The sequence below is a fragment of the Lolium rigidum genome, chromosome 3 (assembly GCF_022539505.1).
Source record: "Lolium rigidum isolate FL_2022 chromosome 3, APGP_CSIRO_Lrig_0.1, whole genome shotgun sequence".
In the NCBI taxonomy this organism is placed as follows: Eukaryota; Viridiplantae; Streptophyta; class Magnoliopsida; order Poales; family Poaceae; genus Lolium; species Lolium rigidum.
In genome coordinates, this window is record NC_061510.1 from 305,796,312 (window position 1) to 305,809,974 (window position 13,663).

Consider the following 13,663-nt stretch of genomic DNA (forward strand, 5'->3'; position numbering starts at 1 on the left):
ACCCCGCCGCACCGCCCATTCTCCGGCGTGTCGACCTCATCGAGAGCGCACGCCGTGCGCAGCGCCCGCCGCCGCCTTCAAGCGCGCTCGCCACAGACCTCCCTCCTCATCGAGAACGCACGCTGTGCGCAGCATGGAAGACGCACCCTCCCCCTCACCCCCAAACAAGACGCAGGCACAACTTGTAATGAACAAGAAAACGGCGTACATGTTGCTGGATCTAAAATCAAGCCATGATAAAAGTAAAGGATGCTGAAAATCATCTGCGCTATTTAGCAGTATCTACTGTTCTGCGAAAGGAAAGCCAGTAACTAGTAGTAATAATTAGCTAGTAGTAGAAGGGAAGAAAAGTGTTTGGCAATCCGTCGCCCAAGAAATAAAATCGATCCAAGTCGTAAGGGAGAGTCCAATCTAGGTCAAGGAGCTATGATTTTATCTCGTTAATTTTTACCTTGCATACCGCGTCACCTTTGTTCTCCGGCTCCCCTAGTATGTGCCCAGGCTCAACCGCTCCAATAGTCCAGCTCTTGAGGATGAACATATGCTGTTCCACCACTGCCTGACCGGAGTGAGATCAGGTGACATGCACCTTTTGCACGTCACCGTGTGACATGCGGCCTAAATTCAAATTTAAATATTGCGAAAAAATCTAAAAAAAAATCATGCATGTTCACCGCACATATTAAGACAATCCCTAAAATTTTCAGATCAAAATTCGAAACATATATCGAGAAATAAAAAAGAGAAATCTGTCATGAATAGTACCGAATTTAAATCTGAGTTTCCCTTTAGACTATTCACATCTGAGTTTCCCTTTTTTGTTTCTCGATGTATGTTTCGAATTTTGATCTGAATTTTTTAGAGATTATCTTAATATGTCCTGTGAATGTGCTTAATTTTTTTTAGATTTTTTCGTAATGTTTAAATTTGGCTTTAGGCCGCATGTTACACGGTGACATGCAAAAGGTGCATGTCACCCGATCTCACTCCTGCCTGACCATAGTTCCATTTTTACCTTGGGGAATTCATTTTTTACATTCAGAGTACGATCTATTTTTTATCACACCAGTTACCTCGAAAATTACATTAAAGTCTGAGAAAATTACAAAAAAAACATAATTCAAGGAAAATACAAGAATGAACCTGGGTGCACGTGCACTCGTTTTCTCTAATATTGAAGAAATGCTATTTGAAAATCTTAAAATAAATTAAAATATTTTTTCATGTACACATTATGTTGATACGTATTTGTGTAAGTTTTCGCGGAAAAATACATTTGTATGTGGCCTACACTGTAGAAGGAGATGCAATGCTCGATGTATTGATCGGATGCATATGGCGGTACATATATAGGCCACGTCCTCGACTATACAAGGAAGGAGGCGGGCCCAATAGTAAATACAAGGATATGTAGCGCTATACAATAACTACAGATGATACACATCCAGATATACAAGATATGTATCTCAACACCCCCCCGCAGTCGAAGCGTCGCATTGTCGAACGCATAGACTGGACCGGAACTCCTCAAAAGATGCTGTAGGGAGACCCTTCGTCATGATATCCGCAAATTGTTGGGAGGTGGGCACATGAAGTACTCGAATGTGTCCAAGCGCCACCTGTTCCCGAACAAAGTGGATGTCCAGCTCAATATGCTTGGTGCGGCGATGGTGAACCGGGTTGGCGGAGAGGTAGACGGCGGAGACATTGTCGCGAGTAGACCACGGTGGCTTTGGCGACGGGACATGAGAGCTCAACGAGGAGTTGCCGCAGCCAGGAGACCTCAGCAACCGCGTTAGCAACAGCCCGGTACTCCGCTTCGGCGCTGGAGCGAGATACCGTGGGCTGTCGCTTAGACGACCAGGAGATGAGCGAAGGGCCGAAGTAGACGCAGTAGCCAGACGTGGAGAGACGCGTGTCGGGGCAGCCTGCCCAATCGGCGTCCGAGTAGGAGACGATGTCTGTGGCGGTGGAGGCGTGGAGAGAGAGACCGAAGTCCATGGTACCACGAATGTAGCGGAGGATCCGCTTGACCGCAGCCCAATGAGGATCCCACGGAGCGTGCATGTGAAGGCACACCTGCTGAACAACATACTGCAGCTAGGGGCGAGTCAGGGTGAGGTACTGCAGGGCACCGACGATGGAGCGGTAAGAGGACGCGTCCGTGGCCAAGGAACCGTCTGTGGCGGAGAGCTTGGACTTCGTGTCGACAGGCGTGGCCGCGGGTTTGCAATTAAGCATACCGGCGCGGTCCAGGAGCTCATGGGCGTACTTGCGCTGATGGAGGAAGAAGCCGTCGGTGCGACGGACGACCTCGATGCCGAGGAAGTAGTGCAGAGGCCCCAAGTCCTTGAGGGCAAACTCAGCGCGAAGACGGTCGGTGAGCTGGCGCAGTAGGTCCGTGGAGCTGGCTGTTAAGATGATGTCGTCGACGTAGAGCAGCAGGTACGCGGTGGTGGCGCCGTTATTGTACACGAACAGCGATGCATCGGAGCGGGTGGAGCGGAAGCCGAGTTGGTGAAGAAACGCTGCGATGCGCCGGTACCGGGCGCGTGGGGCCTGCTTGAGCCCGTATAACGAGCGCGAGAGCAGGCACACATGGTCGGGGTGGGCGCCGTCGACAAACCCGGTGGGCTGCCGCGCGAAGACCTGCTCCTCGAGATGGCCATGAAGAAAGGCGTTGGAGACGTCCATCCGATGCACGGGCCATGCGCGGGAGACCGCGAGCTGAAGAACGGTGCGGATCGTCCCGGGCTTGACAACCGGGGCGAAGGTGTCGGTGAAGTCGACGCCGGCGCGCTGGCGAAAACCACGAACCACCCACCGCGCCTTGTGGCGGTCGAGGGTACCGTCCGAATGGAACTTGTGCTTGAAGACCCACTTCCCGGTGATGACGTTGGCGTGAGGGGGTGATGTCTACGGGAGCTTCTATTCTTGTAGACAGTGTTGGGCCTCCAAGAGCAGAGGTTTGTAGAACAGCAGCAAGTTTCCCTTAAGTGGATACCCAAGGTTTATCGAACTCAGGGAGGAAGAGGTCAAAGATATCCCTCTCATGCAACCCTCGCAACCACAAAGCAAGAAGTCTCTTGTGTCCCCAACACACCTAATAGGTGCACTAGTTCGGCGAAGAGATAGTGAAATACAGGTGGTATAAATAAGTATGAGCAGTAGCAACGGTGCCAGAAAAGTGCTTGCTGGCGTGTAGTTGATGGTGGTAGTATTGCAGCAGTAGTAACACAGTGAAACAGTAAACAAGCAGTAGTAACGCAGCAGTATTTAGGAACAAGGCCTAGGGAATAGACTTTCACTAGTGGACACTCTCAACATTGATCACATAACAGAACAGATAAATGCATACTCTACACTTTTGTTGGATGATGAGCACATTGCGTAGGATTACAAGAACCCTCAATGCCGGAGTTAACAAGCTCCACAATAATGCTCATATTTTAGTAACCTTTAGTGTAAGATAGATCAACGAGACTAAACCAAGTACTAGCATAGCATGCACACTCGTCACCTTCATGCATATGTAGGAGGAATAGATCACATCAATATTATCATAGCAATAGTTAACTTCTCAATCTACAAGAGATCATGATCATAGCATAAACCAAGTACTAACACGGTGCACACACTGTCACCTTTGCACACGTGCAGGAGGAATAAAACTACTTTAATAACACATCACTAGAGTAGCACATAGATAAATTGTGATACAAACACATTGCAATCATAAAGAGATATAAATAAGCACCTCACTATGCTATTCAACATTGAGTAAGTATTCTGTGAAATATGGCCTAAGAGACCCACACGGTGTACACACTGTCACCTTTACACACGTGGGACTAGGAGTCTCCGGAGATCACATAAGTAAAACTCACTTGACTAGCATAATGACATCTAGATTACAAGCATCATCATATGAATCTCAATCATGTAAGGCAGCTCATGAGATTATTGTATTGAAGCACATAGGAGAGAGATGAACCACATAGCTACCGGTACAGCCCCGAGCCTCGATGGAGAACTACTCCCTCCTCATGGGAGCAGCAGCGGTGATGAAGATGGCGATGGAGATGGCAGCGGTGTCGATGGAGAAGCCTTCCGGGGCACTTCCCCGCCCGGCAGGTGCCGGAACAGAGTTCGTCCCCCGAATTGGAGTTTCGCGACGGTGGCGGCGCCCCGGAGTCTTTCTCGGAGTTTCGTCAATTGGTATCGAAGTTTTAGGTCACGACGGCTTAAATAGGCGAAGAATCGGAGTCGGAGGGTCTCCGGGGGCCCACACCCTAGGGGCGCGCCCCCCTTGGCCGCGCCGGGGTGTGGTGTGGGGCCCCCGGGGCTCCCCTCCGGTCCTTCCCGGGTGTTCCGGATGCTTCCGATGAAAATAGGAACTTGGGCGTTGATTTCGTCCGATTCCGAGAATATTTCGTTACTAGGATTTCGAAACCAAAAACAGCGAGAAAACGAACCGGCACTTCGGCATCTTGTTAATAGGTTAGTTCCGGAAAATGCACGAATATGACATAAAGTGTGCATAAAACATGTAGATAACATCAATAATGTGGCATGGAACACAAGAAATTATCGATACGTTGGAGACGTATCAGCATCCCCAAGCTTAGTTCTGCTCGTCCCGAGCAAGTAAAACGATAACAAAGATAATTTCTGGAGTGACATGCCATCATAATCTTGATCATACTATTTGTAAAGCATATGTAGTGAATGCAGCGATCAAAACAATGGTAATGACATGAGTAAACAACTGAATCATATAGCAAAGACTTTTCATGAATAGCACTTCAAGACAAGCATCAATAAGTCTTGCATAAGAGTTAACTCATAAAGCAATAATTCAAAGTAAAGGCATTGAAGCAACACAAAGGAAGATGAAGTTTCAGCGGTTGCTTTCAACTTATAACATGTATATCTCATGGATAATTGTCAATGCAAAGCAATATAACAAGTGCAATATGCAAGTATGTAAGAACCAATGCACAGTTCACACAAATGTTTGCTTCTTGAGGTGGAGAGAGATAGGTGAACTGACTCAACAATAAAAGTAAAAGAAAGGTCCTCCATAGAGGAAAAGCATCGATTGCTATATTTGTGCTAGAGCTTTTATTTTGAAAACATAAAGAGAGCATAAAAGTAAAGTTTTGAGAGGTGTATGTTGTTGTCAACGAATGGTAGCGGGTACTCTAACCCCCTTGCCAGACAAACATTCAAAGAGCGGCTCCCATTTTATTTTATTTTTGGATGGCACTCCTTCCAACCTTTCTTTCACAAACCATGGCTAACCGAATCCTCGGGTGCCTGCCAACAATCTCATACCATGAAGGAGTGCCCTTTTATTTTAGTTTTATTATGATGACACTCCTCCCAACCTTTGCTTACACAAGCCATGGCTAACCGAATCCTTCGGGTGCCGTCCAACAATCACATACCATGGAGGAGTGTCTATTTTTGGTTAATTAATTTGGGACTGGGAATCCCATTGCCAGCTCTTTTTGCAAAATTATTGGATAAGCGGATGAAGCCACTAGTCCATTGGTGAAAGTTGCCCAACAAGATTGAAAGATAAACACCACATACTTCCTCATGAGCTATAAAACATTGACACAAATCAGAGGTGATAAATTTTGAATTGTTTAAAGGTAGCACTCAAGCAATTTACTTTGGAATGGCGGGAAATACCATGTAGTAGGTAGGTATGGTGGACACAAATGGCATGGTGTTGTTTGGCTCAAGGTTTTGGATGCATGAGAAGTATTCCCTCTCGATACAAGGTTTAGGCTAGCAAGGTTGTTTGAAGCAAGCACAAGTATGAACTAGTACAGCAAAACTCACATAAAGGACATATTACAAGCATTATAAGACTATACATCGTCTTCCTTGTCGTTCAAACACCTTACTAGAAATTATCTAGACCTTAGAGAGACCAATTATGCAAACCAAATTTTAGCATGCTCTATGTATTTCTTCATTAATGGGTGCAAAGTATATGATGCAAGAGCTTAAACATGAGCACAACAATTGCCAAGTATCACATTACCCAAGACATTATAGCAATTACTACATGTAGCATTTTCCAATTCCAACCATATAACAATTTAACGAAGGGAAAACTTTGCCATGAATATTATGAGCTAAGAACACATGTGTTCATACGAACCAGCGGAGCGTGTCTCTCTCCCACACAAGCATGATGTAATCCAATTTATTCAAACACAAACAAAAACAAAAGCACACAGACGCTCCAAGTAAAGTACATAAGATGTGACCGAATAAAAATATAGTTTCAAGAGAAGGAACCCGATAATTTATCGATGAAGAAGGGGATGCCTTGGGCATCCCCAAGCTTAGACGCTTGAGTCTTCTTGATATATGCAGGGATGAACTACCGGGGCATCCCCAAGCTTAGACTTTTCACTCTTCTTGATCGTAGTATATCATCCTCCTCTCTTGACCCTTGAAAACTTCCTCCACACCAAACTCGAAACAACTCATTAGAGGGTTAGTGGACAATAAAAATTAACATGTTCAGAGGTGACACAATCATTCTTAACACTTCTGGACATTGCATAAAGCTACTGGACATTAATGGATCAAAGAAATTCATCCAACATAGCAAAAGAGGCAATGCGAAATAAAAGGCAGAATCTGTCAAAACAGAACAGTCCGTAAAGATGGATTTTATTAGGCCACCAGACTTGCTCAAATGAAAATGCTCAAATTGAATGAAAGTTGCGTACATATCTGAGGATCACTCACGTAAATTGGCATAATTTTCTGAGTTACCTACAGAGAGTTAGACCCAGATTCGTGACAAGCAAAGAAATGCTGTTTCTCGCGCAGTAATCCAAATCTAGTACTTACTTTACTATCAAAGACTTTACTTGGCACAACAAAACACAAAACTAAGATAAGGAGAGGTTGCTACAGTAGTAAACAACTTCCAAGACACAAATATAAAACAAAGTACTGTAGCAAAATAACACATGGGTTATCTCCCAAGAAGTTCTTTCTTTATAGCCGTTAAGATGGGCTCAGCAGTTTTAATGATGCACTCGCAAGAAATTGTATTCGGAGCAAAAGAGAGCATCAAGAGGCAAATTCAAAACACATTTAAGTCTAACATGCTTCCTATGCATAGGAATCTCGTAAATAAACAAGTTCATGAAGAGCAAAGTGACAAGCATAGGAAGATAAAACAAGTGTAACTTCAAGATTCTCAACATAAAGAGGGGAAACTTAATATTATTAAGATGCATATAACCATATTTCCCTCTCTCATAATAACTTTCAGTAGCATCATTGATGAAATCCACAATATACCCATCACTTAAAACATTCTTATCATGGTTCATATGCATAGAAGTATCATTAAATTTGGCATAAGAAGAGTTATTCTCATTAATAGTAATTGGAGCAAGATTATTATCAAGAATTTGAACATGGTAAACAAGTTGCCTATTAAGGGGATTGTTTTTGGTAATCCAATCATGACTATGACAAGTTTCATAAGGATAGTTAGAACCTATATCATAGCATTCTTTATAATAATCATTAGAGATCGGAGGCATAGTGTCATCATAAGAAATAGAATAGTTATCCTTCACAATCAGTTTATCTGTGTCCACACCATTATTGTTATTAGAAGAAGATGTATCAAGAACATAATGACCAGTAGCTAAAGGATTTGCAAACACCTCTTCCCCAAGCTTAGAGCTTTCTATATCATTATGGGAGGAAGCATGGATAGTACTGGCACTATGGCAATTATTATCATCATCATTTTCGGAATTAGTTTCCCAGAGATTTGCAATATCAAAAGTAGTGTGCTCATTCAAATCATGATTGCTAATGTATGTAAAGGGCATAGGAAGATCATCATATTCAGATTCATTATCACAATAATCATTAGGAGCAACATACTTACGGTTACCTATTGTTATCTCATATACGCGGGGATATGATGTTACCTCTTTCTTTTTATTCCCCTTCTTCTTCTTCTTCTTCTTCATTCCCTTCTTCTTCTTTTTCTCTTCCTTCTCCTCGTTCCCTTCTTCGGGAAGAAGAGGCTTGAAGGGTGGCTTGTCCGCATAACCTGATTTACTTTCATAAACAATAGAAGAAACTTGGGAGGATCCCTCCTTTTCGTTAATTAGTTGAAAACACACAGCGGTCCTATCATATTTTGGCAAGGTGTCATCTTCTAAAATATTTTGTATGTAAGTATTTGTATGGCTATTATCAATGCAATAAGAAAAACACCCATGCAGGACATCATCAATATCAAGATCACTCATATGTAACAGAGAGATTTTTCTCGACAGTTCTTCACACCCCAAAAATAAAGTAAGTTCATCATGCTGATTAGGAGTAATTTCATCATCACAATACAAATTTGCAGAACTTATTGGGTTCAAATTATTATTGGAGGAGCATTGAAAATTAAAATGACCCACTTCATGGCAAACTTCACAAATAAAAGGATAGAGGGCACAAACTTTTTTACCAAGATCATCTAGAGCCCTAAACCACTTTCTAGTTTTTTCATTAGCATGATGGATACAATATTCATCTTTGATTTGATTAATTCCACAAGGTCTATGTATTCCACAAAAATTAACATGCTTATAGGAAATAACATTCTTAGGAGTTTGAGCATGCTCATTACAATAATTAACAACAATTTCATTCTTCATGCAAGCCTCTTTAAAAGGTTCATGATACTTATCAAAATTCTTTTTAGGCAATTCAAAATGAGAAGCAAAGGCTTTATAAAGATTTGCAGCAACTTGAGAGTCAAGACCATAAGTAGCACTAATATTTCGAAATTTATCGGTATCCATAAAAGTTTCAATGCATTCATAATCATAATTTATACTCGACTCTTTACCTTTGTCGTTCTCCCAATCTTCAGCGTTCTCCTTAATCCGATCAAGAAGGTCCCTTTTAAACTCTTCTTTGTTGCGCGTGAATGATCCAGAACAAGTAGCATCCAGCAAGGTCTTATCTTGAAAAGAAAGTCTTGCATAGAAATTATCAATAATGATATTACCTGGAAGCTCATGATTGGGGCATTTGAGCATTAAAGACTTCAATCTCTACCATGCTTGGGCAATACTCTCTCCATCATGAGGCCAGAAATTATATATTCGGTTTCGGTCTTTGTGAATTTCACTTGGAGGATAGAATTTAGAATAAAATAGATGCACAATATCCTTCCAATCAAGAGAATGCTCATCCTTCAGCAGTTTATGCCAATGCGCCGCTTTACCAGACAACGACATAGAGAATAATTTCTTCTTCACTTCATCCATAGAGATACCCGCACACTTGAATAACCCGCATAATTCATGCAAAAACAAGTAAATGATCTCCGGGATGCACAGTTCCATCCCCTTCATAGCGGTTATCCATAACACGTTCAATAATTTTCATAGGTATTTTATATGGGATACTTTCAGTAGGTGCATTTAAAATATCACAAGCATCATTAGAGTTATCGCATATGGGAGATAAAGTGTTATCGAGCAAATTTTCTCACCTAAAGATGGGAAGCTAAAAAGTTCACAAAAACTAGCTTCCCCAAGCTTAGACTTCTCCATAGCATTAGCGAGTAATTGCATTCATACTAATAACATCGCTACTAGCATGCAAATGAGGTTCCATTGGTTTTTTAATGTTTGCACCAAACAATTCTAAATCAGGAAAAAGATTAAAAAGCTCACTAAATTTTTTGTTGTTTTCCATTATGCCTAACTAGTGTAAACAAGAAACAAAAAGATGCAATTGCAGGATCTAAAGGAAATAGCTTCGAGCACAAACACAATGGCGCCGGAAAAGTATTGTTACCTGGAACCGGAGTATGAGTGCCTTTTTACCTTTCCTCCCCGGCAACGGCGCCAGAAAAGTGCTTGATGTCTACGGGAGCTTCTATTCTTGTAGACAGTGTTGGGCCTCCAAGAGCAGAGGTTTGTAGAACAGCGGCAAGTTTCCCTTAAGTGGATACCCAAGGTTTATCGAACTCGGGGAGGAAGAGGTCAAAGATATCCCTCTCATGCAACCACTGCAACCACAAAGCAAGAAGTCTCTTGTGTCCCCAACACACCTAATAGGTGCACTAGTTCGGCGAAGAGATAGTGAAATACAGGTGGTATAAATAAGTATGAGCGAGTAGCAACGGTGCCGGAAAAGTGCTTGCTGGCGTGTAGTTGATGGTGGTAGTATTGCGAGCGGTAGTAACACGGTGAAACGATGAAACAAGCGGTAGTAACGCAGCGGTATTTAGGAACAAGGCCTAGGGAATAGACTTTCACTAGTGGACACTCTCAACATTGATCACATAACAGAACGAGATAAATGCATACTCTACACTTTTGTTGGATGATGAGCACATTGCGTAGGATTACAAGAACCCTCAATGCCGGAGTTAACAAGCTCCACAATAATGCTCATATTTTAGTAACCTTTAGTGTAAGATAGATCAACGAGACTAAACCAAGTACTAGCATAGCATGCACACTTGTCACCTTCATGCATATGTAGGAGGAATAGATCACATCAATATTATCATAGCAATAGTTAACTTCTCAATCTACAAGAGATCATGATCATAGCATAAACCAAGTACTAACACGGTGCACACATCTGTCACCTTTGCACACGTGCGGGAGGAATAAAACTACTTTAATAACACATCACTAGAGTAGCACATAGATAAATTGTGATACAAACACATTGCAATCATAAAGAGATATAAATAAGCACCTCACTATGCTATTCAACATTGAGTAAGTATTCTGTGAAATATGGCCTAAGAGACCCACACGGTGTACACACTGTCACCTTTACACACGTGGGACTAGGAGTCTCCGGAGATCACATAAGTAAAACTCACTTGACTAGCATAATGACATCTAGATTACAAGCATCATCATATGAATCTCAATCATGTAAGGCAGCTCATGAGATTATTGTATTGAAGCACATAGGAGAGAGATGAACCACATAGCTACCGGTATAGCCCCGAGCCTCGATGGAGAACTACTCCCTCCTCATGGGAGCAGCAGCGGTGATGAAGATGGCGATGGAGATGGCAGCGGTGTCGATGGAGAAGCCTTCCGGGGGCACTTCCCCGCCCCGGCAGGGTGCCGGAAAAGAGTTCTGTCCCCCGAATTGGAGTTTCGCGACGGTGGCGGCGCCCCTGGAGTCTTTCTGGAGTTTCGTCAATTGGTATCGAAGTTTTAGGTCACGACGGCTTAAATAGGCGAAGAATCGGAGTCGGAGGGTCTCTGGGGGGCCCACACCCTAGGGGGGCGCCCCCCCTTGGCCGCGCCGGGGTGTGGTGTGGGGCCCCCAGGGCTCCCCTCTGGTCCTTCCCGGGTGTTCTGGATGCTTCCGATGAAAATAGGAACTTGGGCGTTGATTTCGTCCGATTCCGAGAATATTTCGTTACTAGGATTTACGAAACCAAAAACAGCAGAAAACGGAAGCTGGCACTTCGGCATCTTGTTAATAGGTTAGTTCCGGAAAATGCACGAATATGACATAAAGTGTGCATAAAACATGTAGATAACATCAATAATGTGGCATGGAACACAAGAAATTATCGATACGTTGGAGACGTATCGGGGGCGGGGAACAAGCGTCCATGTCCGGTTCCGCTGCGGGCGTCGAACTCATCATGCATGGCCGCAAACCATCGCGGGTCGCGGAGAGCAGCCCGGGCAGAGGTGGGCATAGGCGACGGCGTGGCTGGTGAAGCCGCGGAAGTCGACGCGGTGCAGACGTACTCGTCCGAGGGGTACCGCGTGCTCGGGACGCGAATCCCCGCACGGGCGCGCGTGAGGGGGCCCGTCGCCGGCGGCGGAGGAGGCGGAGGCGGGGCCGAAGGAGAAGCATCGCCCGAGCTGGGGCTCGAGGGCGACGCGGTCGAGGGCGCAGATGACACGGCGGTGCCCGAGGCAGTGCTCGAGGGCGACGCGGGCGGTGTCTGGGGCGAGGCGGCGGCGCCCGAGGCGGGGCTCGAGGGCGCCACGTGTGAGCCCGAGGCAGGGCTCGAGGGCGTCACGGAAGGCGTCGCAGCTGTAGTAGAGGGAGCGCGCGGAGGCGCTGCCGAGCCAGGGACCTCCACCAAGGTAGGGCCGCGACGCCGCGGACTGTCAGTCGCGGGAGGAGAAGTCCTCACCTGTTCCTGTGCAAAGGGAAAACAGTGCTCATCAAAGTACATGTGCCGGGATGTGATGACGCGGTGAGAGACCGGATCATAGCAACGGTAGCCTTTGGTGTTAGCCGGGTAACCGAGAAAAACACACGGAATGGAGCGAGGTGCGAGTTTATGAGGGGTGGTGGCAGCGGTGCTAGGGAAACAACGACAACCGAAAATGCGGAGACCGTCGTATGAGGGGGGTGAGCCAAACAGGAGGTTATGTGGTGTGTAATTCCAGCGAGGGCGACACGGGCGTAGGTTGATTAGGAGGGTGGCGGTAGAGAGGGCGTCCGGCCAGAACTGAGGGGGCATGTGGGCGTGGAACAAGAGGGTACGGACGCAGTCATTAAGGGTGCGTAGGACGCGCTCGGCGCGGCCGTTCTGCTGGGAGGTGTATGGGCAAGTTAGGCGGAAGATGGTGCCGTGGGTGGAGAGGAGGGTGCGGATGGTGGTGTTGTCGAACTCCTTGCCGTTGTCAGTTTGGAGGGCGAGGATGGGACGACCGAACTGTGTAGACACATAAGAATAAAAGGCGGTGAGTGTTGAAGCAACATCAGATTTCTTACGAAGAGGAAAAGTCCAGACAAAGTGAGAAAAATCATCGAGAATAACAAGATAATAAAGAAAACCAGAATGACTCGGTATAGGGGACGTCCATACATCACTATGAAGTAATTGAAAAGGAAGAGATGCAACTGTGGATGAAGTACTAAAAGGAAGCCGAACATGTTTGCCTAGTCGGCGGGCGTCACATGAGTGAGCCGCCATTTTATTACATGAAAAAGAAAAGCCTCTCATTATTTGGCGGAGCGAGGTGGAGCCGGGATGGCCAAGACGAGCGTGCCAAAGGTCGACGCCGGCGAGAGCGCCCGAGGTGCAGCGTGAGTGGAGGGAGACGGCTGAACAGGGTACAGGTCGCCGGGACTCTCACGGCGGTGCAAAACCATCCGGGTACGGGCGTCCTTTACGTGAAAAACCAAACTCGTCAAATTCCACGATTACGGAGTTATCGCGAGAAAGAGTTTTGACGGAAACTAAATTCTGAACAAGATGTGGTGAAACTAAGACATTATTAAGAGACAATGGTGTGGAATTAGAAGGAAAAGGAGTGGAGCCAATATGAGAGATGGGAAGACCAGCACCGTTACCGACGATGATGCGAGAGGAGGTGGATGTCGGAGATGAAGTGGAAAGGTTACCCGGGTGAGCAGCCATGTGTGCGGAGGCTCCGGTGTCCATGAACCGGTCTCCACCGCCGGGGTAAGCGCCCGACGAGGGGCGTGCTGAAGGGCGGTGTACAGCGCGGGGTCCCGGTGGGCCGTCGGGGCCTGCGGCATCATGCCGCCGTAGACGGGAGCGTAGGGCAGGCCGGCGGGAGCCTGCGGTGGCGCGGCGAGGAAGGCCTGGTGCGTCGGCGGACGGGGGCCGACGGTGCCGGGG